Source organism: Emydura macquarii, unplaced genomic scaffold, assembly GCF_026122565.2.
Source record: "Emydura macquarii macquarii isolate MOO-44397 ecotype Brisbane River unplaced genomic scaffold, CSIRO-AGI_Emac_v2 contig_1132, whole genome shotgun sequence".
Lineage (NCBI taxonomy): Eukaryota > Metazoa > Chordata > Testudines > Chelidae > Emydura > Emydura macquarii.
Window position 1 is genome coordinate 143,116 of NW_027131269.1, and position 21,154 is coordinate 164,269.

At 61.7% G+C, this 21,154-nt stretch overlaps 11 non-coding genes across 11 annotated transcripts; 5 read left to right on the forward strand and 6 right to left on the reverse strand.

Moving 5' to 3' along the window:
- Positions 1-4,286: 4,286 nt before the first annotated feature.
- On the reverse strand, positions 4,287-4,360 carry TRNAI-UAU (transfer RNA isoleucine (anticodon UAU)). Its single transcript has one exon. It is a non-coding gene; the product is annotated as a tRNA-Ile (tRNA).
- A 1,003-nt stretch (positions 4,361-5,363) lies between these two features.
- TRNAN-GUU (transfer RNA asparagine (anticodon GUU)) lies at positions 5,364-5,437 on the forward strand. Its single transcript has one exon. It is a non-coding gene; the product is annotated as a tRNA-Asn (tRNA).
- Positions 5,438-7,356: 1,919 nt separating this feature from the next.
- On the reverse strand, positions 7,357-7,430 carry TRNAI-UAU (transfer RNA isoleucine (anticodon UAU)). The gene has a single exon. It is a non-coding gene; the product is annotated as a tRNA-Ile (tRNA).
- A 1,003-nt stretch (positions 7,431-8,433) lies between these two features.
- TRNAN-GUU (transfer RNA asparagine (anticodon GUU)) lies at positions 8,434-8,507 on the forward strand. Its single transcript has one exon. It is a non-coding gene; the product is annotated as a tRNA-Asn (tRNA).
- Positions 8,508-10,426: 1,919 nt separating this feature from the next.
- Positions 10,427-10,500, reverse strand: TRNAI-UAU (transfer RNA isoleucine (anticodon UAU)). Its single transcript has one exon. It is a non-coding gene; the product is annotated as a tRNA-Ile (tRNA).
- Positions 10,501-11,503: 1,003 nt separating this feature from the next.
- On the forward strand, positions 11,504-11,577 carry TRNAN-GUU (transfer RNA asparagine (anticodon GUU)). Its single transcript has one exon. It is a non-coding gene; the product is annotated as a tRNA-Asn (tRNA).
- A 1,913-nt stretch (positions 11,578-13,490) lies between these two features.
- Positions 13,491-13,564, reverse strand: TRNAI-UAU (transfer RNA isoleucine (anticodon UAU)). Its single transcript has one exon. It is a non-coding gene; the product is annotated as a tRNA-Ile (tRNA).
- A 1,002-nt stretch (positions 13,565-14,566) lies between these two features.
- TRNAN-GUU (transfer RNA asparagine (anticodon GUU)) lies at positions 14,567-14,640 on the forward strand. Its single transcript has one exon. It is a non-coding gene; the product is annotated as a tRNA-Asn (tRNA).
- A 1,929-nt stretch (positions 14,641-16,569) lies between these two features.
- TRNAI-UAU (transfer RNA isoleucine (anticodon UAU)) lies at positions 16,570-16,643 on the reverse strand. The gene has a single exon. It is a non-coding gene; the product is annotated as a tRNA-Ile (tRNA).
- A 1,001-nt stretch (positions 16,644-17,644) lies between these two features.
- TRNAN-GUU (transfer RNA asparagine (anticodon GUU)) lies at positions 17,645-17,718 on the forward strand. The gene has a single exon. It is a non-coding gene; the product is annotated as a tRNA-Asn (tRNA).
- Positions 17,719-19,653: 1,935 nt separating this feature from the next.
- Positions 19,654-19,727, reverse strand: TRNAI-UAU (transfer RNA isoleucine (anticodon UAU)). The gene has a single exon. It is a non-coding gene; the product is annotated as a tRNA-Ile (tRNA).
- Between the last annotated feature and the right edge of the window lie 1,427 nt (positions 19,728-21,154).

The window sequence follows — 21,154 nt, forward strand, 5'->3', positions numbered from 1 at the left end:
ACAGGCAGAGCCCCCAACACAATCACTGAAGGTATTTCAGTCAGAAAAAGGTGAAGTCCTAGTTGGCAGCATTTGGATCCAGGCACCAGAACAGAATTTTAAACTTGGGTAGGGGTTTTTGCAGGGAAACAACAATGGTTCAAGGGAGAACACTAGATTTGTTTATGGGTAAACGACGGCTCATAGGAGGATACCAGAGTTGTTTTGTTTGGGCTGGACACTAGGAACTGATCATTGCTGGCTATGGGCGATGTTACTTTGAGGCAGCTCACAATGCAATCACGAAGATTCAATATTTTGGATGCCAATAAAAGGTTCATTACTAGAATTGGTCTGATAACTGCTGAGCTGGGTGTGTGCAGGCGTGGGTTCAGTAACATCTGGAGCAGAGATCCCCCATCATCAACTGCTCCCCTGCTTCTCTGGTCCCAGAGTTCAGTGGGTCCTTGCCTTGGAATCTCTGTTTTCTGCTCTGAATGCTAATGGAGGTGCCTCCCTGTCCCATCTTTGATGCAAATAAGACTAGGGGAGTTGTCTTAATCCTGTCACCCTTGTCCGGAGGGGTTTAGGTGTGTCTCCCACTGCCTTTTCATTGCTTTTTGTAAGTCTTTCCTCTAATCAGTTCTGGTTCAGGCATAGGTGGGGGGGGGGAGGGGAAGGGAGTCCTTTGTGAGTCAGACAGGCTAGGTACTGCGGGGTTCCCTAGGAACACAGAGCTGACAGGTAACAAGTCCATCAACCCAGATAGGCATCTCAGAGGGCTCCAGTGAAAGGAGAGAACTCAGCCTGCAAAGCAATAGCGATACTCTTCAGATGCTGTGGTGATGCGTATTAAAGAAAACCCCCACACAGACAGACTAAACCCTGCTGCTATCTCAGAAAAAGAAGAAGACAGGAGGCCAGTAATCAAACCCACGCCTGCCAAAGGAGGGTGAAAAAGAAAGTAGATGGGTGGAAATGTTCCAGGCATTAAGAACAGTCTGGCAGTAGAGATAAACAATTAGGGTCCATAAGGTGGAGTCAAGATGAGAGCTAGAGAGGCTCAGCGTGGAAAAGCACAAAAGAGGAAAAACCAGCAAAGAGACACCGAACTCTACACATGGGGGTAATCCGTTTATAGGATGCTGAGAACAAGGAGGTGTAAAATCAATGCCCACCCTCCTTTCACTGCAGTTATTGCCAGTGAAAGGATCCCAATGGAAACATGAACTGAATATAGCCACTATCCGTTCGGCATAACCCTCTTTTCCTGCAATTCCCTTGTTCACTCACTGCAATCTTCCATGTCAGGAAATTCTAGGGAAGATAGCATTTAAAGGGTGTGGTGGGAGGGAAGGGAGTGCAGCAACCCGGGCAGCGAGAGATGGGAGATCTCCGCAAGCAGGAACCTGAAAGGCAAGTGAAATTCATAGTTGCAGTTGGAACAGCAAATGGCGATGAGTGTCTGTGGTTTATTATATAGGGTGGAGGAGGAATAAGGAAGAGATGGAATTCCACGTACCTGGCTGTTACTGATTGGCAGGATACAGTACAATGAGCTGAGTTTCCACCCCCACCCGTCCCATATTTTCATCCTGTTTTCCTTGGGGGAAATAAACAGGGAGACGGACAAGAAAGGGGAGAGTGAATCCCCAAAACCAAATATCAAAACCAGAGAATTTTTTTCAGCTTTCAAAAACCAGAACAAATTGAAAAATACTATTGTAGAATGAAACAAAGTAAAAAATCAGAGAACACTGGCAGAATTGAAAATGTTCACAGCAAATCTGGATTTGGTTGAAGAGGCATATTGTGTCCAAAAAAAGCTCTGCTTTCTAAGCACTTTATAAAAGTGGGTCAGTATCACTGTTTAATAGAGGGGGAAATGGAGGCCCAAGAAAGGGGAAGTGACTTGCCCAAGGGATCAGAACTGGACACAGAATCAAAACCCCTGGTTCTAGCCACCAGACCCCCGCTTACCTCCCAGACCTGGAGATAAAACCCAGGAGTCCTGGCTCCTACCCCCGCCCCCCGTGCTAACCCTATAGACACCACTCCCCTACCAAAGCCGGGGATAGAATCCAGGAATCCTGGCTCCCTTAATCCCCCCACTCTAACCCCTAAACACAACTCTCCTCCTTGAGTTGGAGATAGAACCCAGGAATCTGGACTCCCCAGTCCCCTTGCTGTAATTACTAGACAACTGACAAAACATAAACGGTGGGATTGATAGTGATGTAGGGTGTGGAAAGGGGTTGAATGTTTAAAGCACGACATAGGAGGATTATTGTGCAGCTAGTTGAATCCATCCCACTAATAAATCCATCCAATAAATAAGGGTGGATCCCTCCTCCACGCCCGAAAGGATGGTGGTTCGAGCCCACCCAGGGACGCTGCTGGGGAAGCCTGCTGCCTCTCGCTGGATGCCCCACCACCGCTCCCCGTTTTGCTTCCTCCAAGACGCCCCTTTGCGCTCAAAGGTTTGCCCTGCTGCGTGCTGCTTGGTAGCACCAAGTTCTTATTCTCCTTCGTGCCCTGCCAGGGAAGCAACGCGTTGTCTCCTGAGCCTGAGCCGTGGCCCCCTCAGACCAGACTGGCGAAGCGCAAAGCCACGCGGGGCAATGAGAGGCCGAGACGGGAGGCTGGGCTCTTTCCCCCTGCCAGCCACGCCGAGCTGCCCGGCTGCCGGAAATCCTCCCTCCCGTGCTCCCTCAGCAGCCGCGGCAAGAAGAAGCAGGGGGAGGAAGCGCTGCATCCTCAGGAGGAGAGAGGGCACGCTCACCTTCCGCAGGGCTTCCCCCCCTCACTTATGCCCAGCCAGCCAGACCCAGGGGGGGGGATCTCCCAGGGAGTCTGCAGCATCCACCGCCTCCCGCCTACTCCCTCGCGGGCCTGTCTCCAGGCCACCCCGGCCTCAAAACAGGGGCGCCGAGGACGCCTGAGCCGCTAGCAGAGGATGGTTTCGATCCATCGACCTCTGGGTTATGGGCCCAGCACGCTCCCGCTGCGCCACTCTGCTGCTGGCGCCGAGCTCTTCCCCCAAAAGTACACGCCTCACTCACGCCCTTTCTCCTGCCAAAGAACGGCCACGTGTGCAGGTCAGAGTCCATTTCCTTTTCTTGACAGCCGGCTGAGGCATCACTTTGCCTCTCAGGAACCGGTTGGTGCCTCCTCTTCTCCATTGGGAACCGTGTCTGAGCAATGGCCTAGAGTAGCATCTTAGAGCTTGACATCCTGTGTTGCCACCCATATTTTTCCCAGGACAAACAATGATCAGCAAGTTAGGAGTTTGCAAAGGAGCCCTCCGAAGACGTACTTCGTCTTACTCTCGTAAAGAGGCTGAACTGACTGTCCCAGGATGGCGCTCGCTGACGAAGGGGAGAACCCCTGACTCCTGGAGCGACAGGTCCCATCAGCACTGCCCGGGGGCCAGGAAAATGAGGGGTAGTCAGTGCTCAGAGAGGCGGGCAATTTACACCGTGCAGCCACGGTGGCTGCGTGGGAGCGGAAGGCAAGCGCAAAGTCTCGGCGTGCGCCTTTGGCTAGAGGTACGTAGATCCCCGTGCCCGCCTCTTCCCTGTGTCCCAGGGAGGGCTCCCCTGAGGCCGGAAGGATTGGGTAGAGGAGACAGCAAGTGAAGCTGCCTTCGAGCGCTGGTGCCCCTTGGAAGAGTGCTAGTGCTGTTCCTTCCCAGCCGAGCTGTGGGCTGGAGCGTGGTGTTGGGGGGCCGGCTGTGGGAGGGAAGGCCCAGCCCCAGCCCGCGCAGGCGGCGTCTTAAGCCTCTTCCCTAGCTGCGGGCGCCGACTATTAAGCCGTCCTCTGTGGCTTGGGCTGGAGAGCCCGAGCCCGAGCCCGTGTAGTATCGATTTGGGGGGGCATCGCGAGCGGCAGGAATTCGGGCCACCAGGTCAACCCATTGTGGACAATGGTGGCGAAACGGCAGCCCTGGGAGCCGCCGGCTCAAGCCTCCCGTGCTAGAAGCGGGGAAGGCAGCTGGCCAGGCTAAGCCTGCAGCACGAGTCCTGGCCGAAGTGCCTCTCAGCCAGCCGGTCAAGCCGGGAGGCCAGAGACGGGAGGAAAGGAGGTGAGCGCAGCCCCCACCCAGCAGGCTCCCCAGGCCCAGGCCCAGGCCCAGGCCCCGGCCCCGGCCCCGGCCCAGCCCCTCCGCTGGCTGGATCCTCCTCCCGGGAAGACTCTTATCAGCCCTCTGAAAAGAGCTCAGTCCCGTTCCTCTTCCCACTTTGGCCTCCCCGCTGCAGCAGCGCTCACGCAAAAGAAACGGAGGGAACCTTCCCGAGGCCACCCAGTGGCCTGCATGGGGCTCGAACCCACGGCCTTGGCATTATAAGAACCACGCTCTAACCAGCTGAGCTAGCAGGCCCCCACAGGGAAGGGAAAGAAAGGCTTCCCGCGGCCCTTTCGGAAAGGAGGCACTGGCGGTGGCAGAGACTTCTTGGCCTCCTGAACGACAGGGATGGCTGGGGGCGAGCCGGGGTATGGCTTGGGGACTTAGCTCAAGTGGTAGAGCGCTCGCTTCGCATGCGAGAGGCAGTGGGATCGATGCCCGCATTCTCCAGCTGCGCGTGAGCCCTTATGCTGCTTTTCCTTTAGAAGGCCTTGCCAGCCGGGGGGCTGAGCGCCTCCAGTGGTCTTCCTCTTCCCGGTTGGCCTCCCAAAATGCAAGCCCTTGTGTGCTGGAGAGCCACTCGCCCCTGGCCTTTCTCCTCCTTGTGGCGGCCGGAGGCACAGGCTCAGGCAATTAGCTCGCAGGGAGGAGCGCTTGCTTTGCGTGACAGAAGTGGGGGGAGATCAAGGCCTGCGGCCAAGCTCTGCGGGCGCGGCTGCTCGGCGTCTTCCGCTGTGGGCTGAGAGGGCGCTGCTTCGAGCTCAAGCGGCGATGCTGCTCGCCGGCATTGCTTTCTCTCTTCCCCTGAAGCTGCTGGATGCCCCAGCGTCTCCCTTTCGCTTCCTCCAAGACAGGCCCCGGGGGCTCAATGGCTTGACCCGCTGGAAGCAAGACTCAGGGGGCCGCACCGCAAAACCCCAGCTCCGAGAAACTGCTCCGGGGGCTCAGGATTAATCCTCCAGCCCCAGCGCAAATGCTTCGGCCAGGCCCGTGCGGCTCACCTCCCGGCTTCGCCCGAGCCGGAGGAGAGGACCGGATGAGCCCTTCATGCTCCACGCATCCCACCCCGGCCTCGTGCAGACTGGCAGCGTGAAGATCTTCGTCCGCATCGCGCCCTGCCAGAGAAGCGCCGCTAGACTGCCGAAACCTGAGCCGCTGCCGCGCACCCTCTCACCAGAGTGGCGAAGCGCACAGCCACGCGGGGCAATGCCAGTACGAGACAAGAGGCTGGGGCTCAATTCCCCGGAGCCACGCCCGGGTCTCTGTGGCGCAATGGGTCAGCGCGTTCGGCTGTTAACCGAAAGGATGGTGGTTCGAGCCCACCCAGGGACGCTGCTGGGGAAGCCTGCTGCCTCTCGCTGGATGCCCCACCACCGCTCCCCGTTTTGCTTCCTCCAAGACGCCCCTTTGCGCTCAAAGGTTTGCCCTGCTGCGTGCTGCTTGGTAGCACCAAGTTCTTATTCTCCTTCGTGCCCTGCCAGGGAAGCAACGCGTTGTCTCCTGAGCCTGAGCCGTGGCCCCCTCAGACCAGACTGGCGAAGCGCAAAGCCACGCGGGGCAATGAGAGGCCGAGACGGGAGGCTGGGCTCTTTCCCCCTGCCAGCCACGCCGAGCTGCCCGGCTGCCGGAAATCCTCCCTCCCGTGCTCCCTCAGCAGCCGCGGCAAGAAGAAGCAGGGGGAGGAAGCGCTGCATCCTCAGGAGGAGAGAGGGCACGCTCACCTTCCGCAGGGCTTCCCCCCCTCACTTGTGCCCAGCCAGCCAGACCCAGGGGGGGGATCTCCCAGGGAGTCTGCAGCATCCACCGCCTCCCGCCTACTCCCTCGCGGGCCTGTCTCCAGGCCACCCCGGCCTCAAAACAGGGGCGCCGAGGACGCCTGAGCCGCTAGCAGAGGATGGTTTCGATCCACCGACCTCTGGGTTATGGGCCCAGCACGCTCCCGCTGCGCCACTCTGCTGCTGGCGCCGAGCTCTTCCCCCAAAAGTACACGCCTCACTCACGCCCTTTCTCCTGCCAAAGAACGGCCACGTGTGCAGGTCAGAGTCCATTTCCTTTTCTTGACAGCCGGCTGAGGCATCACTTTGCCTCTCAGGAACCGGTTGGTGCCTCCTCTTCTCCATTGGGAACCGTGTCTGAGCAATGGCCTAGAGTAGCATCTTAGAGCTTGACATCCTGTGTTGCCACCCATATTTTTCCCAGGACAAACAATGATCAGCAAGTTAGGAGTTTGCAAAGGAGCCCTCCGAAGACGTACTTCGTCTTACTCTCGTAAAGAGGCTGAACTGACTGTCCCAGGATGGCGCTCGCTGACGAAGGGGAGAACCCCTGACTCCTGGAGCGACAGGTCCCATCAGCACTGCCCGGGGGCCAGGAAAATGAGGGGTAGTCAGTGCTCAGAGAGGCGGGCAATTTACACCGTGCAGCCACGGTGGCTGCGTGGGAGCGGAAGGCAAGCGCAAAGTCTCGGCGTGCGCCTTTGGCTAGAGGTACGTAGATCCCCGTGCCCGCCTCTTCCCTGTGTCCCAGGGAGGGCTCCCCTGAGGCCGGAAGGATTGGGTAGAGGAGACAGCAAGTGAAGCTGCCTTCGAGCGCTGGTGCCCCTTGGAAGAGTGCTAGTGCTGTTCCTTCCCAGCCGAGCTGTGGGCTGGAGCGTGGTGTTGGGGGGCCGGCTGTGGGAGGGAAGGCCCAGCCCCAGCCCGCGCAGGCGGCGTCTTAAGCCTCTTCCCTAGCTGCGGGCGCCGACTATTAAGCCGTCCTCTGTGGCTTGGGCTGGAGAGCCCGAGCCCGAGCCCGTGTAGTATCGATTTGGGGGGGCATCGCGAGCGGCAGGAATTCGGGCCACCAGGTCAACCCATTGTGGACAATGGTGGCGAAACGGCAGCCCTGGGAGCCGCCGGCTCAAGCCTCCCGTGCTAGAAGCGGGGAAGGCAGCTGGCCAGGCTAAGCCTGCAGCACGAGTCCTGGCCGAAGTGCCTCTCAGCCAGCCGGTCAAGCCGGGAGGCCAGAGACGGGAGGAAAGGAGGTGAGCGCAGCCCCCACCCAGCAGCCTCCCCAGGCCCAGGCCCAGGCCCAGGCCCCGGCCCCGGCCCCGGCCCCGGCCCAGCCCCTCCGCTGGCTGGATCCTCCTCCCGGGAAGACTCTTATCAGCCCTCTGAAAAGAGCTCAGTCCCGTTCCTCTTCCCACTTTGGCCTCCCCGCTGCAGCAGCGCTCACGCAAAAGAAACGGAGGGAACCTTCCCGAGGCCACCCAGTGGCCTGCATGGGGCTCGAACCCACGGCCTTGGCATTATAAGAACCACGCTCTAACCAGCTGAGCTAGCAGGCCCCCACAGGGAAGGGAAAGAAAGGCTTCCCGCGGCCCTTTCGGAAAGGAGGCACTGGCGGTGGCAGAGACTTCTTGGCCTCCTGAACGACAGGGATGGCTGGGGGCGAGCCGGGGTATGGCTTGGGGACTTAGCTCAAGTGGTAGAGCGCTCGCTTCGCATGCGAGAGGCAGTGGGATCGATGCCCGCATTCTCCAGCTGCGCGTGAGCCCTTATGCTGCTTTTCCTTTAGAAGGCCTTGCCAGCCGGGGGGCTGAGCGCCTCCAGTGGTCTTCCTCTTCCCGGTTGGCCTCCCAAAATGCAAGCCCTTGTGTGCTGGAGAGCCACTCGCCCCTGGCCTTTCTCCTCCTTGTGGCGGCCGGAGGCACAGGCTCAGGCAATTAGCTCGCAGGGAGGAGCGCTTGCTTTGCGTGACAGAAGTGGGGGGAGATCAAGGCCTGCGGCCAAGCTCTGCGGGCGCGGCTGCTCGGCGTCTTCCGCTGTGGGCTGAGAGGGCGCTGCTTCGAGCTCAAGCGGCGATGCTGCTCGCCGGCATTGCTTTCTCTCTTCCCCTGAAGCTGCTGGATGCCCCAGCGTCTCCCTTTCGCTTCCTCCAAGACAGGCCCCGGGGGCTCAATGGCTTGACCCGCTGGAAGCAAGACTCAGGGGGCCGCACCGCAAAACCCCAGCTCCGAGAAACTGCTCCGGGGGCTCAGGATTAATCCTCCAGCCCCAGCGCAAATGCTTCGGCCAGGCCCGTGCGGCTCACCTCCCGGCTTCGCCCGAGCCGGAGGAGAGGACCGGATGAGCCCTTCATGCTCCACGCATCCCACCCCGGCCTCGTGCAGACTGGCAGCGTGAAGATCTTCGTCCGCATCGCGCCCTGCCAGAGAAGCGCCGCTAGACTGCCGAAACCTGAGCCGCTGCCGCGCACCCTCTCACCAGAGTGGCGAAGCGCACAGCCACGCGGGGCAATGCCAGTACGAGACAAGAGGCTGGGGCTCAATTCCCCGGAGCCACGCCCGGGTCTCTGTGGCGCAATGGGTCAGCGCGTTCGGCTGTTAACCGAAAGGATGGTGGTTCGAGCCCACCCAGGGACGCTGCTGGGGAAGCCTGCTGCCTCTCGCTGGATGCCCCACCACCGCTCCCTGTTTTGCTTCCTCCAAGACGCCCCTTTGCGCTCAAAGGTTTGCCCTGCTGCGTGCTGCTTGGTAGCACCAAGTTCTTATTCTCCTTCGTGCCCTGCCAGGGAAGCAACGCGTTGTCTCCTGAGCCTGAGCCGTGGCCCCCTCAGACCAGACTGGCGAAGCGCAAAGCCACGCGGGGCAATGAGAGGCCGAGACGGGAGGCTGGGCTCTTTCCCCCTGCCAGCCACGCCGAGCTGCCCGGCTGCCGGAAATCCTCCCTCCCGTGCTCCCTCAGCAGCCGCGGCAAGAAGAAGCAGGGGGAGGAAGCGCTGCATCCTCAGGAGGAGAGAGGGCACGCTCACCTTCCGCAGGGCTTCCCCCCCTCACTTGTGCCCAGCCAGCCAGACCCAGGGGGGGGATCTCCCAGGGAGTCTGCAGCATCCACCGCCTCCCGCCTACTCCCTCGCGGGCCTGTCTCCAGGCCACCCCGGCCTCAAAACAGGGGCGCCGAGGACGCCTGAGCCGCTAGCAGAGGATGGTTTCGATCCACCGACCTCTGGGTTATGGGCCCAGCACGCTCCCGCTGCGCCACTCTGCTGCTGGCGCCGAGCTCTTCCCCCAAAAGTACACGCCTCACTCACGCCCTTTCTCCTGCCAAAGAACGGCCACGTGTGCAGGTCAGAGTCCATTTCCTTTTCTTGACAGCCGGCTGAGGCATCACTTTGCCTCTCAGGAACCGGTTGGTGCCTCCTCTTCTCCATTGGGAACCGTGTCTGAGCAATGGCCTAGAGTAGCATCTTAGAGCTTGACATCCTGTGTTGCCACCCATATTTTTCCCAGGACAAACAATGATCAGCAAGTTAGGAGTTTGCAAAGGAGCCCTCCGAAGACGTACTTCGTCTTACTCTCGTAAAGAGGCTGAACTGACTGTCCCAGGATGGCGCTCGCTGACGAAGGGGAGAACCCCTGACTCCTGGAGCGACAGGTCCCATCAGCACTGCCCGGGGGCCAGGAAAATGAGGGGTAGTCAGTGCTCAGAGAGGCGGGCAATTTACACCGTGCAGCCACGGTGGCTGCGTGGGAGCGGAAGGCAAGCGCAAAGTCTCGGCGTGCGCCTTTGGCTAGAGGTACGTAGATCCCCGTGCCCGCCTCTTCCCTGTGTCCCAGGGAGGGCTCCCCTGAGGCCGGAAGGATTGGGTAGAGGAGACAGCAAGTGAAGCTGCCTTCGAGCGCTGGTGCCCCTTGGAAGAGTGCTAGTGCTGTTCCTTCCCAGCCGAGCTGTGGGCTGGAGCGTGGTGTTGGGGGGCCGGCTGTGGGAGGGAAGGCCCAGCCCCAGCCCGCGCAGGCGGCGTCTTAAGCCTCTTCCCTAGCTGCGGGCGCCGACTATTAAGCCGTCCTCTGTGGCTTGGGCTGGAGAGCCCGAGCCCGAGCCCGTGTAGTATCGATTTGGGGGGGCATCGCGAGCGGCAGGAATTCGGGCCACCAGGTCAACCCATTGTGGACAATGGTGGCGAAACGGCAGCCCTGGGAGCCGCCGGCTCAAGCCTCCCGTGCTAGAAGCGGGGAAGGCAGCTGGCCAGGCTAAGCCTGCAGCACGAGTCCTGGCCGAAGTGCCTCTCAGCCAGCCGGTCAAGCCGGGAGGCCAGAGACGGGAGGAAAGGAGGTGAGCGCAGCCCCCACCCAGCAGGCTCCCCAGGCCCAGGCCCAGGCCGAGGCCCCGGCCCCGGCCCCGGCCCCGGCCCAGCCCCTCCGCTGGCTGGATCCTCCTCCCGGGAAGACTCTTATCAGCCCTCTGAAAAGAGCTCAGTCCCGTTCCTCTTCCCACTTTGGCCTCCCCGCTGCAGCAGCGCTCACGCAAAAGAAACGGAGGGAACCTTCCCGAGGCCACCCAGTGGCCTGCATGGGGCTCGAACCCACGGCCTTGGCATTATAAGAACCACGCTCTAACCAGCTGAGCTAGCAGGCCCCCACAGGGAAGGGAAAGAAAGGCTTCCCGCGGCCCTTTCGGAAAGGAGGCACTGGCGGTGGCAGAGACTTCTTGGCCTCCTGAACGACAGGGATGGCTGGGGGCGAGCCGGGGTATGGCTTGGGGACTTAGCTCAAGTGGTAGAGCGCTCGCTTCGCATGCGAGAGGCAGTGGGATCGATGCCCGCATTCTCCAGCTGCGCGTGAGCCCTTACGCTGCTTTTCCTTTAGAAGGCCTTGCCAGCCGGGGGGCTGAGCGCCTCCAGTGGTCTTCCTCTTCCCGGTTGGCCTCCCAAAATGCAAGCCCTTGTGTGCTGGAGAGCCACTCGCCCCTGGCCTTTCTCCTCCTTGTGGCGGCCGGAGGCACAGGCTCAGGCAATTAGCTCGCAGGGAGGAGCGCTTGCTTTGCGTGACAGAAGTGGGGGGAGATCAAGGCCTGCGGCCAAGCTCTGCGGGCGCGGCTGCTCGGCGTCTTCCGCTGTGGGCTGAGAGGGCGCTGCTTCGAGCTCAAGCGGCGATGCTGCTCGCCGGCATTGCTTTCTCTCTTCCCCTGAAGCTGCTGGATGCCCCAGCGTCTCCCTTTCGCTTCCTCCAAGACAGGCCCCGGGGGCTCAATGGCTTGACCCGCTGGAAGCAAGACTCAGGGGGCCGCACCGCAAAACCCCAGCTCCGAGAAACTGCTCCGGGGGCTCAGGATTAATCCTCCAGCCCCAGCGCAAATGCTTCGGCCAGGCCCGTGCGGCTCACCTCCCGGCTTCGCCCGAGCCGGAGGAGAGGACCGGATGAGCCCTTCATGCTCCACGCATCCCACCCCGGCCTCGTGCAGACTGGCAGCGTGAAGATCTTCGTCCGCATCGCGCCCTGCCAGAGAAGCGCCGCTAGACTGCCGAAACCTGAGCCGCTGCCGCGCACCCTCTCACCAGAGTGGCGAAGCGCACAGCCACGCGGGGCAATGCCAGTACGAGACAAGAGGCTGGGGCTCAATTCCCCGCAGCCACGCCCGGGTCTCTGTGGCGCAATGGGTCAGCGCGTTCGGCTGTTAACCGAAAGGATGGTGGTTCGAGCCCACCCAGGGACGCTGCTGGGGAAGCCTGCTGCCTCTCGCTGGATGCCCCACCACCGCTCCCCGTTTTGCTTCCTCCAAGACGCCCCTTTGCGCTCAAAGGTTTGCCCTGCTGCGTGCTGCTTGGTAGCACCAAGTTCTTATTCTCCTTCGTGCCCTGCCAGGGAAGCAACGCGTTGTCTCCTGAGCCTGAGCCGTGGCCCCCTCAGACCAGACTGGCGAAGCGCAAAGCCACGCGGGGCAATGAGAGGCCGAGACGGGAGGCTGGGCTCTTTCCCCCTGCCAGCCACGCCGAGCTGCCCGGCTGCCGGAAATCCTCCCTCCCGTGCTCCCTCAGCAGCCGCGGCAAGAAGAAGCAGGGGGAGGAAGCGCTGCATCCTCAGGAGGAGAGAGGGCACGCTCACCTTCCGCAGGGCTTCCCCCCCTCACTTGTGCCCAGCCAGCCAGACCCAGGGGGGGGATCTCCCAGGGAGTCTGCAGCATCCACCGCCTCCCGCCTACTCCCTCGCGGGCCTGTCTCCAGGCCACCCCGGCCTCAAAACAGGGGCGCCGAGGACGCCTGAGCCGCTAGCAGAGGATGGTTTCGATCCATCGACCTCTGGGTTATGGGCCCAGCACGCTCCCGCTGCGCCACTCTGCTGCTGGCGCCGAGCTCTTCCCCCAAAAGTACACGCCTCACTCACGCCCTTTCTCCTGCCAAAGAACGGCCACGTGTGCAGGTCAGAGTCCATTTCCTTTTCTTGACAGCCGGCTGAGGCATCACTTTGCCTCTCAGGAACCGGTTGGTGCCTCCTCTTCTCCATTGGGAACCGTGTCTGAGCAATGGCCTAGAGTAGCATCTTAGAGCTTGACATCCTGTGTTGCCACCCATATTTTTCCCAGGACAAACAATGATCAGCAAGTTAGGAGTTTGCAAAGGAGCCCTCCGAAGACGTACTTCGTCTTACTCTCGTAAAGAGGCTGAACTGACTGTCCCAGGATGGCGCTCGCTGACGAAGGGGAGAACCCCTGACTCCTGGAGCGACAGGTCCCATCAGCACTGCCCGGGGGCCAGGAAAATGAGGGGTAGTCAGTGCTCAGAGAGGCGGGCAATTTACACCGTGCAGCCACGGTGGCTGCGTGGGAGCGGAAGGCAAGCGCAAAGTCTCGGCGTGCGCCTTTGGCTAGAGGTACGTAGATCCCCGTGCCCGCCTCTTCCCTGTGTCCCAGGGAGGGCTCCCCTGAGGCCGGAAGGATTGGGTAGAGGAGACAGCAAGTGAAGCTGCCTTCGAGCGCTGGTGCCCCTTGGAAGAGTGCTAGTGCTGTTCCTTCCCAGCCGAGCTGTGGGCTGGAGCGTGGTGTTGGGGGGCCGGCTGTGGGAGGGAAGGCCCAGCCCCAGCCCGCGCAGGCGGCGTCTTAAGCCTCTTCCCTAGCTGCGGGCGCCGACTATTAAGCCGTCCTCTGTGGCTTGGGCTGGAGAGCCCGAGCCCGAGCCCGTGTAGTATCGATTTGGGGGGGCATCGCGAGCGGCAGGAATTCGGGCCACCAGGTCAACCCATTGTGGACAATGGTGGCGAAACGGCAGCCCTGGGAGCCGCCGGCTCAAGCCTCCCGTGCTAGAAGCGGGGAAGGCAGCTGGCCAGGCTAAGCCTGCAGCACGAGTCCTGGCCGAAGTGCCTCTCAGCCAGCCGGTCAAGCCGGGAGGCCAGAGACGGGAGGAAAGGAGGTGAGCGCAGCCCCCACCCAGCAGGCTCCCCAGGCCCAGGCCCAGGCCGAGGCCCCGGCCCCGGCCCCGGCCCAGCCCCTCCGCTGGCTGGATCCTCCTCCCGGGAAGACTCTTATCAGCCCTCTGAAAAGAGCTCAGTCCCGTTCCTCTTCCCACTTTGGCCTCCCCGCTGCAGCAGCGCTCACGCAAAAGAAACGGAGGGAACCTTCCCGAGGCCACCCAGTGGCCTGCATGGGGCTCGAACCCACGGCCTTGGCATTATAAGAACCACGCTCTAACCAGCTGAGCTAGCAGGCCCCCACAGGGAAGGGAAAGAAAGGCTTCCCGCGGCCCTTTCGGAAAGGAGGCACTGGCGGTGGCAGAGACTTCTTGGCCTCCTGAACGACAGGGATGGCTGGGGGCGAGCCGGGTATGGCTTGGGGACTTAGCTCAAGTGGTAGAGCGCTCGCTTCGCATGCGAGAGGCAGTGGGATCGATGCCCGCATTCTCCAGCTGCGCGTGAGCCCTTACGCTGCTTTTCCTTTAGAAGGCCTTGCCAGCCGGGGGGGCTGAGCGCCTCCAGTGGTCTTCCTCTTCCCGGTTGGCCTCCCAAAATGCAAGCCCTTGTGTGCTGGAGAGCCACTCGCCCCTGGCCTTTCTCCTCCTTGTGGCGGCCGGAGGCACAGGCTCAGGCAATTAGCTCGCAGGGAGGAGCGCTTGCTTTGCGTGACAGAAGTGGGGGGAGATCAAGGCCTGCGGCCAAGCTCTGCGGGCGCGGCTGCTCGGCGTCTTCCGCTGTGGGCTGAGAGGGCGCTGCTTCGAGCTCAAGCGGCGATGCTGCTCGCCGGCATTGCTTTCTCTCTTCCCCTGAAGCTGCTGGATGCCCCAGCGTCTCCCTTTCGCTTCCTCCAAGACAGGCCCCGGGGGCTCAATGGCTTGACCCGCTGGAAGCAAGACTCAGGGGGCCGCACCGCAAAACCCCAGCTCCGAGAAACTGCTCCGGGGGCTCAGGATTAATCCTCCAGCCCCAGCGCAAATGCTTCGGCCAGGCCCGTGCGGCTCACCTCCCGGCTTCGCCCGAGCCGGAGGAGAGGACCGGATGAGCCCTTCATGCTCCACGCATCCCACCCCGGCCTCGTGCAGACTGGCAGCGTGAAGATCTTCGTCCGCATCGCGCCCTGCCAGAGAAGCGCCGCTAGACTGCCGAAACCTGAGCCGCTGCCGCGCACCCTCTCACCAGAGTGGCGAAGCGCACAGCCACGCGGGGCAATGCCAGTACGAGACAAGAGGCTGGGGCTCAATTCCCCGAGCCACGCCCGGGTCTCTGTGGCGCAATGGGTCAGCGCGTTCGGCTGTTAACCGAAAGGATGGTGGTTCGAGCCCACCCAGGGACGCTGCTGGGGAAGCCTGCTGCCTCTCGCTGGATGCCCCACCACCGCTCCCCGTTTTGCTTCCTCCAAGACGCCCCTTTGCGCTCAAAGGTTTGCCCTGCTGCGTGCTGCTTGGTAGCACCAAGTTCTTATTCTCCTTCGTGCCCTGCCAGGGAAGCAACGCGTTGTCTCCTGAGCCTGAGCCGTGGCCCCCTCAGACCAGACTGGCGAAGCGCAAAGCCACGCGGGGCAATGAGAGGCCGAGACGGGAGGCTGGGCTCTTTCCCCCTGCCAGCCACGCCGAGCTGCCCGGCTGCCGGAAATCCTCCCTCCCGTGCTCCCTCAGCAGCCGCGGCAAGAAGAAGCAGGGGGAGGAAGCGCTGCATCCTCAGGAGGAGAGAGGGCACGCTCACCTTCCGCAGGGCTTCCCCCCCTCACTTGTGCCCAGCCAGCCAGACCCAGGGGGGGGATCTCCCAGGGAGTCTGCAGCATCCACCGCCTCCCGCCTACTCCCTCGCGGGCCTGTCTCCAGGCCACCCCGGCCTCAAAACAGGGGCGCCGAGGACGCCTGAGCCGCTAGCAGAGGATGGTTTCGATCCATCGACCTCTGGGTTATGGGCCCAGCACGCTCCCGCTGCGCCACTCTGCTGCTGGCGCCGAGCTCTTCCCCCAAAAGTACACGCCTCACTCACGCCCTTTCTCCTGCCAAAGAACGGCCACGTGTGCAGGTCAGAGTCCATTTCCTTTTCTTGACAGCCGGCTGAGGCATCACTTTGCCTCTCAGGAACCGGTTGGTGCCTCCTCTTCTCCATTGGGAACCGTGTCTGAGCAATGGCCTAGAGTAGCATCTTAGAGCTTGACATCCTGTGTTGCCACCCATATTTTTCCCAGGACAAACAATGATCAGCAAGTTAGGAGTTTGCAAAGGAGCCCTCCGAAGACGTACTTCCAAAAACTTCGTCTTACTCTCGTAAAGAGGCTGAACTGACTGTCCCAGGATGGCGCTCGCTGACGAAGGGGAGAACCCCTGACTCCTGGAGCGACAGGTCCCATCAGCACTGCCCGGGGGCCAGGAAAATGAGGGGTAGTCAGTGCTCAGAGAGGCGGGCAATTTACACCGTGCAGCCACGGTGGCTGCGTGGGAGCGGAAGGCAAGCGCAAAGTCTCGGCGTGCGCCTTTGGCTAGAGGTACGTAGATCCCCGTGCCCGCCTCTTCCCTGTGTCCCAGGGAGGGCTCCCCTGAGGCCGGAAGGATTGGGTAGAGGAGACAGCAAGTGAAGCTGCCTTCGAGCGCTGGTGCCCCTTGGAAGAGTGCTAGTGCTGTTCCTTCCCAGCCGAGCTGTGGGCTGGAGCGTGGTGTTGGGGGGCCGGCTGTGGGAGGGAAGGCCCAGCCCCAGCCCGCGCAGGCGGCGTCTTAAGCCTCTTCCCTAGCTGCGGGCGCCGACTATTAAGCCGTCCTCTGTGGCTTGGGCTGGAGAGCCCGAGCCCGAGCCCGTGTAGTATCGATTTGGGGGGGCATCGCGAGCGGCAGGAATTCGGGCCACCAGGTCAACCCATTGTGGACAATGGTGGCGAAACGGCAGCCCTGGGAGCCGCCGGCTCAAGCCTCCCGTGCTAGAAGCGGGGAAGGCAGCTGGCCAGGCTAAGCCTGCAGCACGAGTCCTGGCCGAAGTGCCTCTCAGCCAGCCGGTCAAGCCGGGAGGCCAGAGACGGGAGGAAAGGAGGTGAGCGCAGCCCCCACCCAGCAGGCTCCCCAGGCCCAGGCCCAGGCCCAGGCCGAGGCCCCGGCCCCGGCCCCGGCCCAGCCCCTCCGCTGGCTGGATCCTCCTCCCGGGAAGACTCTTATCAGCCCTCTGAAAAGAGCTCAGTCCCGTTCCTCTTCCCACTTTGGCCTCCCCGCTGCAGCAGCGCTCACGCAAAAGAAACGGAGGGAACCTTCCCGAGGCCACCCAGTGGCCTGCATGGGGCTCGAACCCACGGCCTTGGCATTATAAGAACCACGCTCTAACCAGCTGAGCTAGCAGGCCCCCACAGGGAAGGGAAAGAAAGGCTTCCCGCGGCCCTTTCGGAAAGGAGGCACTGGCGGTGGCAGAGACTTCTTGGCCTCCTGAACGACAGGGATGGCTGGGGGCGAGCCGGGGTATGGCTTGGGGACTTAGCTCAAGTGGTAGAGCGCTCGCTTCGCATGCGAGAGGCAGTGGGATCGATGCCCGCATTCTCCAGCTGCGCGTGAGCCCTTACGCTGCTTTTCCTTTAGAAGGCCTTGCCAGCCGGGGGGCTGAGCGCCTCCAGTGGTCTTCCTCTTCCCGGTTGGCCTCCCAAAATGCAAGCCCTTGTGTGCTGGAGAGCCACTCGCCCCTGGCCTTTCTCCTCCTTGTGGCGGCCGGAGGCACAGGCTCAGGCAATTAGCTCGCAGGGAGGAGCGCTTGCTTTGCGTGACAGAAGTGGGGGGAGATCAAGGCCTGCGGCAGCTCTGCGGGCGCGGCTGCTCGGCGTCTTCCGCTGTGGGCTGAGAGGGCGCTGCTTCGAGCTCAAGCGGCGATGCTGCTCGCCGGCATTGCTTTCTCTCTTCCCCTGAAGCTGCTGGATGCCCCAGCGTCTCCCTTTCGCTTCCTCCAAGACAGGCCCCGGGGGCTCAATGGCTTGACCCGCTGGAAGCAAGACTCAGGGGGCCGCACCGCAAAACCCCAGCTCCGAGAAACTGCTCCGGGGGCTCAGGATTAATCCTCCAGCCCCAGCGCAAATGCTTCGGCCAGGCCCGTGCGGCTCACCTCCCGGCTTCGCCCGAGCCGGAGGAGAGGACCGGATGAGCCCTTCATGCTCCACGCATCCCACCCCGGCCTCGTGCAGACTGGCAGCGTGAAGATCTTCGTCCGCATCGCGCCCTGCCAGAGAAGCGCCGCTAGACTGCCGAAACCTGAGCCGCTGCCGCGCACCCTCTCACCAGAGTGGCGAAGCGCACAGCCACGCGGGGCAATGCCAGTACGAGACAAGAGGCTGGGGCTCAATTCCCCGCAGCCACGCCCGGGTCTCTGTGGCGCAATGGGTCAGCGCGTTCGGCTGTTAACCGAAAGGATGGTGGTTCGAGCCCACCCAGGGACGCTGCTGGGGAAGCCTGCTGCCTCTCGCTGGATGCCCCACCACCGCTCCCCGTTTTGCTTCCTCCAAGACGCCCCTTTGCGCTCAAAGGTTTGCCCTGCTGCGTGCTGCTTGGTAGCACCAAGTTCTTATTCTCCTTCGTGCCCTGCCAGGGAAGCAACGCGTTGTCTCCTGAGCCTGAGCCGTGGCCCCCTCAGACCAGACTGGCGAAGCGCAAAGCCACGCGGGGCAATGAGAGGCCGAGACGGGAGGCTGGGCTCTTTCCCCCTGCCAGCCACGCCGAGCTGCCCGGCTGCCGGAAATCCTCCCTCCCGTGCTCCCTCAGCAGCCGCGGCAAGAAGAAGCAGGGGGAGGAAGCGCTGCATCCTCAGGAGGAGAGAGGGCACGCTCACCTTCCGCAGGGCTTCCCCCCCTCACTTGTGCCCAGCCAGCCAGACCCAGGGGGGGGATCTCCCAGGGAGTCTGCAGCATCCACCGCCTCCCGCCTACTCCCTCGCGGGCCTGTCTCCAGGCCACCCCGGCCTCAAAACAGGGGCGCCGAGGACGCCTGAGCCGCTAGCAGAGGATGGTTTCGATCCACCGACCTCTGGGTTATGGGCCCAGCACGCTCCCGCTGCGCCACTCTGCTGCTGGCGCCGAGCTCTTCCCCCAAAAGTACACGCCTCACTCACGCCCTTTCTCCTGCCAAAGAACGGCCACGTGTGCAGGTCAGAGTCCATTTCCTTTTCTTGACAGCCGGCTGAGGCATCACTTTGCCTCTCAGGAACCGGTTGGTGCCTCCTCTTCTCCATTGGGAACCGTGTCTGAGCAATGGCCTAGAGTAGCATCTTAGAGCTTGACATCCTGTGTTGCCACCCATATTTTTCCCAGGACAAACAATGATCAGCAAGTTAGGAGTTTGCAAAGGAGCCCTCCGAAGACGTACTTCCAAAAACTTCGTCTTACTCTCGTAAAGAGGCTGAACTGACTGTCCCAGGATGGCGCTCGCTGACGAAGGGGAGAACCCCTGACTCCTGGAGCGACAGGTCCCATCAGCACTGCCCGGGGGCCAGGAAAATGAGGGGTAGTCAGTGCTCAGAGAGGCGGGCAATTTACACCGTGCAGCCACGGTGGCTGCGTGGGAGCGGAAGGCAAGCGCAAAGTCTCGGCGTGCGCCTTTGGCTAGAGGTACGTAGATCCCCGTGCCCGCCTCTTCCCTGTGTCCCAGGGAGGGCTCCCCTGAGGCCGGAAGGATTGGGTAGAGGAGACAGCAAGTGAAGCTGCCTTCGAGCGCTGGTGCCCCTTGGAAGAGTGCTAGTGCTGTTCCTTCCCAGCCGAGCTGTGGGCTGGAGCGTGGTGTTGGGGGGCCGGCTGTGGGAGGGAAGGCCCAGCCCCAGCCCGCGCAGGCGGCGTCTTAAGCCTCTTCCCTAGCTGCGGGCGCCGACTATTAAGCCGTCCTCTGTGGCTTGGGCTGGAGAGCCCGAGCCCGAGCCCGTGTAGTATCGATTTGGGGGGGCATCGCGAGCGGCAGGAATTCGGGCCACCAGGTCAACCCATTGTGGACAATGGTGGCGAAACGGCAGCCCTGGGAGCCGCCGGCTCAAGCCTCCCGTGCTAGAAGCGGGGAAGGCAGCTGGCCAGGCTAAGCCTGCAGCACGAGTCCTGGCCGAAGTGCCTCTCAGCCAGCCGGTCAAGCCGGGAGGCCAGAGACGGGAGGAAAGGAGGTGAGCGCAGCCCCCACCCAGCAGGCTCCCCAGGCCCAGGCCCCGGCCCCGGCCCCGGCCCCGGCCCCGGCCCCGGCCCCGGCCCAGCCCCTCCGCTGGCTGGATCCTCCTCCCGGGAAGACTCTTATCAGCCCTCTGAAAAGAGCTCAGTCCCGTTCCTCTTCCCACTTTGGCCTCCCCGCTGCAGCAGCGCTCACGCAAAAGAAACGGAGGGAACCTTCCCGAGGCCACCCAGTGGCCTGCATGGGGCTCGAACCCACGGCCTTGGCATTATAAGAACCACGCTCTAACCAGCTGAGCTAGCAGGCCCCCACAGGGAAGGGAAAGAAAGGCTTCCCGCGGCCCTTTCGGAAAGGAGGCACTGGCGGTGGCAGAGACTTCTTGGCCTCCTGAACGACAGGGATGGCTGGGGGCGAGCCGGGTATGGCTTGGGGACTTAGCTCAAGTGGTAGAGCGCTCGCTTCGCATGCGAGAGGCAGTGGGATCGATGCCCGCATTCTCCAGCTGCGCGTGAGCCCTTACGCTGCTTTTCCTTTAGAAGGCCTTGCCAGCCGGGGGGCTGAGCGCCTCCAGTGGTCTTCCTCTTCCCGGTTGGCCTCCCAAAATGCAAGCCCTTGTGTGCTGGAGAGCCACTCGCCCCTGGCCTTTCTCCTCCTTGTGGCGGCCGGAGGCACAGGCTCAGGCAATTAGCTCGCAGGGAGGAGCGCTTGCTTTGCGTGACAGAAGTGGGGGGAGATCAAGGCCTGCGGCCAAGCTCTGCGGGCGCGGCTGCTCGGCGTCTTCCGCTGTGGGCTGAGAGGGCGCTGCTTCGAGCTCAAGCGGCGATGCTGCTCGCCGGCATTGCTTTCTCTCTTCCCCTGAAGCTGCTGGATGCCCCAGCGTCTCCCTTTCGCTTCCTCCAAGACAGGCCCCGGGGGCTCAATGGCTTGACCCGCTGGAAGCAAGACTCAGGGGGCCGCACCGCAAAACCCCAGCTCCGAGAAACTGCTCCGGGGGCTCAGGATTAATCCTCCAGCCCCAGCGCAAATGCTTCGGCCAGGCCCGTGCGGCTCACCTCCCGGCTTCGCCCGAGCCGGAGGAGAGGACCGGATGAGCCGTTCAAACAATGATCAGCAAGTTAGGAGTTTGCAAAGGAGACCTCCGAAGACATACTTCCAAAAACTTAATCTTATTCTCGTAAAGAGGCTGAACTGACTGTCCCAGGATGGCGGTCGCTGACGAAGGAGAGAACCCCTGACTCCTGGAGGGACAGGTCCCATCAGCCCTGCGTGGGTGTCAAGAAAATGCTTCTTCTCCTCCCTCCCCTTCCTATCACTTTTTCTTCTTTTTTAAATCCTAAGGGTTAAAGCCACAGTTCAAATGTTAAGGAATGTTGTTGAGGTTAGCCTGTACTTTAAAATGATTTCACAGAACTAAATGGTTGTTTTTGACCACCACTCCTTGCACTTTTGTTTTTCCAAAATTTTAATGGAGGGAATTTTGGATATATTTTGGATGTAAAAAAGTTTTTAATAAAGCACAGACTAAGGTAGCTATGTTGCAAAGTTTGTACTTGGTGTGTCAAGTTTTACAATCACAATATGCCACCTTAAGAATTCCAGAGGGGTAGCCATGTTAGTCTGTATACAGAAAAAATAACGAGAGTCCTGTAGCACTTTAAAGACAAACAAATTTCTGAAGGCATAAGCTTTCGTGGGCTGCAACCCTCTTTGTCAGATGCATGAAATAGAAATCAG